Below are 3,547 nucleotides of genomic sequence, written 5' to 3'. Positions count from 1 at the left end.
CATGGCCGCACATAAGTATCATTTTGTGCAGTGAGTTCATTAAAATCTGCTCTCTAAGCAATTTTTCAAGAATAGAGTTTATCAACACTAACTCTAGTCAGTGCATTATACAGTATGGGTTTTGAAGTTTTTCTCTGATCTAACTGGAGTTATGAGTCCTTTGATGGATATCTGCACACCACCCATGCTCTTTCATTATCACTCTGTCTGTTGTGAGCTCAACATTTGTGGAAAATATTTTTAAATATTTTATAAACCTGAGGGTATTCCTCCATTGTCCCATTATGAATATTCTTAGTCAACTGTCATCTATGTACATTTCCTTAGTTGTTAATCAGCCTATCTGGAGAATTTTGAAGATTTTTGATCATACTAAAACTGGACAACTTCTGTCAAGGATTTTTTTGTAATTTTCTCCCAAATATGTAAAACAGTGACTTCTGTCTTCAAACTTGACTGGTAGCAAACTCCAATAATGCTGAGAAACATTGCTAACCATTAGCTGTAACAGATCACCAAAGGTCAATGAGGGAAAAAGCTCATGTTTACAAAATTCACCCCCATAGTCACATTGAATTGGCAATTCTACAGGCTGAAGTACAACATAAAGAAGTGATGCACCATCCCACAGTAAGACAGGAAACCCCACATATGCTCTGGTGCACAGAAAACCCAACACAATGAACTTTTTTTTTTGGTTGATTGAGGAACAAATCACTTTCAGAGTTGCAGATTGAGACAGGGTCTGACTGTCTATATCAAACTGGCCTTATTGTTACTATTGCACCCAGACTGGCCTACTAGTGGTGATCCTTCTACCTTGGCCTACCAAATGTTGGGTTTATTGGTGTCCAACATATGTCTGTTGGTCAGAAATTTACAAATGGGATATCATCTTCTCTTTTTGGATTGAATATAAACAAATGACACAACAGAGTTCATTACTAGGAGAAATATCGGGCCCCAGAACATACCCAAGAGGATTCATTAACAGCATATTCGCTGGACCTATACTTCTAGGGGAACTGGGGAATTTAGGTTTCAGTGATAGAAGAAGTCCCTCTGAAAATAGGTTATAGGAGAGAGAAGAGAGAAAAAGTCGTGGACCACAAGTCAGAGCAAGAAACTCGCCCCAGGGAGAGTGTAGCTAAACATCAGTTCTTCCTTTAGGCAATACTTCCAAAGTCTACTTCCTCCAGAATCTATGGCTTTCTCCTTAACTCTCACATGCCAGTGAGAATAAAGGATTGTCTGGAATCTGGACCCAAGGACTCAGTCTGATACTTGTCACAAGGCTACAGGCTGTTCTGAATGAGAAGCTATGGTAGACACAGTTTCTTCTGATTCTTTTCAGGTATGAAAGCAGGAGAACATTCTTCTTGCTGCATAATAAACTGCCAAAGACTGTGTTATCTGTCTATATCCAGTACCATCTCCAGAGCAGACCTGAACAATAATAAAAGGAAAAGAAGAGAGCTGATAGCTGTTTTGTTGGACCCTTGAGACACTTAACAACCTTAGCAAAAACTACAGAGGTACAAATATATTTACTGTAATATTCTTAACTTTCAAAGAACATTCAAACATAAGCAGTCTGTGTGGTTGGGAAGTTACAGTTCTGACTACCTAAGGTAAGAAGTTTGATTTTCTCTCAGGGAAATGCATAACCACTGTGGGTTGTTGAGTCAAAAGATAAAGTAAACCCAAACTTAAAAAAATCCACTTCCCTCTCTATTAAATTGTCTAGTAGTTTAACATCAATTCCAATTCTTTATTTCTGTACTACTACACTTTTTGAAATGAAGAGTGAAGCAGCTATTACTGAAATAGAGTCTTTATCATACCCATATGTGAGGATCAGCTTCTGATAGGAATCTCAGAATTTATGTATATAAGCTGTGCATTGTACTAGCCTCTGGCAATGTGTTTTGGTACTTCTCAGAGGATGCTCCAAAGCACCATATAAGGATTTATATTGTGCCTGTAGCATTATCTCACAGCTTTGAAATGCTAATGTATAAGGCTCCCAAAACTATCAAATTAAATCCAATGAAATGTTTAAATCTTTGCTGTGACATGGATAAATGTGTTTAAGCACATTTATGCAAATGTGTTTAATTTTGCCATCTTTATCTGCATACTCTGAGTATAATTTCTTTGTCCCTTGCCTGATTCTTCATCCTGTTAGTCTCAGGCTCTTGACTTTGTTGAGTTCTCCATGAGTCAGGTCAAAGTTGGATAATGGCAGCGTAAGGAAATGCCTGCAGATGGAGACCGTTGGAAAGATCCATTTTATTTCCCATAAATACATGTGGGGTGACACTGGAATGATATCAGCAACTATCTGGTGGGGAGTCTAAGTATCCATAGGGTATAAGATTGGATGTACAGTTTCAAAGAATCTGAATGAAGTGTTTGAAGTCAAAGTTACACAACAAAGGTGTGTAGTTAGAAATGACACAAGAAAGCCATCATGATGTAGCTTACTTTTTGTTTGTATGGAGCAAGGTAGTGTCTGTTGTTAGCAGTGAGTAGATCTGTTGGGAATGACATGTACTGTACCCCATCGGGAGCTTTCTAGGAAAGGAGCTCTTTCCTCCAATCCCTATGAACCTTCTGCCCAGAACAAATGCTCTAAGGTTCCAGAAGGAAGAATCAACATCTGGATCACAGGCAGAAAGTACAACATTATTGGTCCTGATTACATTATATCATTTATATTCCTTTGTTGCTTTTCATAATATATCTCAAACAATCTCATATTTTTGGTAGGGATTTATGCTTGTATTTGTAGGTGTGCTAAGATCACAACATAGCATAGTGTTTAGCAATGGATTTGCAAAGATAGAAGTTGCTTTTATAAAGCAATACCTAAAATGCAATATCCCATAATTTCAGACAGTCCAGGAATCCTTGTCTCTCTTGTTCATGTTGGACTGGCCAAGTAATGGAAGGTAAACAATCTGGGGCAATTCTAATTAGGGTTTTCTTCAACCTTGAATGCTACTCATAATTATAGATGTAGGATGAATGGAAAAAGAAATAGAACTGCTTTATTTATATCATAATTTTATGCCAGTTTGCTTTGTTTCCTTTCGTTTTGTGTTTTGGTACTGGGAATTGAAATTAAGGCCTCCTGCTTGCCAGGAAGGCCCTGTGCCACTGTGCTACATCCCCATGCCCTGTGCCAGTTTGAGATTTCTATGCAAAAGAGATCTATTAAAAAGTAAGATGGATATTTAAAATATTATTGAAACATTTTGCTGTAGTTAAAAATTGAATAAAGACATGTCATAGTTTTTGTTTAATAGCGTGAAGCCTTAAGAATTCTGGAGATATACTTGTTAAGATTTAGTGTCTTCAATAATATTTTCATGTAGTAATCTCTTAGTATTTAGTTATTACACTTGTCTCAGTTCACTCTTTAGGTGAATTTTTAAAAATAAATTAAGAATCATAAATATAGAAATTGAGAGGCAAAGTCAATTACTCATGGAAATGATACCATCTCATTGATTCAATATTGGATATTCTCAGGAGCTTCTCC

The sequence above is a fragment of the Octodon degus genome, unplaced genomic scaffold (genome assembly GCF_000260255.1).
Source record: "Octodon degus isolate 3935 unplaced genomic scaffold, OctDeg1.0 scaffold00359, whole genome shotgun sequence".
NCBI classification, from domain to species: domain Eukaryota; kingdom Metazoa; phylum Chordata; class Mammalia; order Rodentia; family Octodontidae; genus Octodon; species Octodon degus.
Note: the sequence above shows the minus strand (reverse complement) of the source record.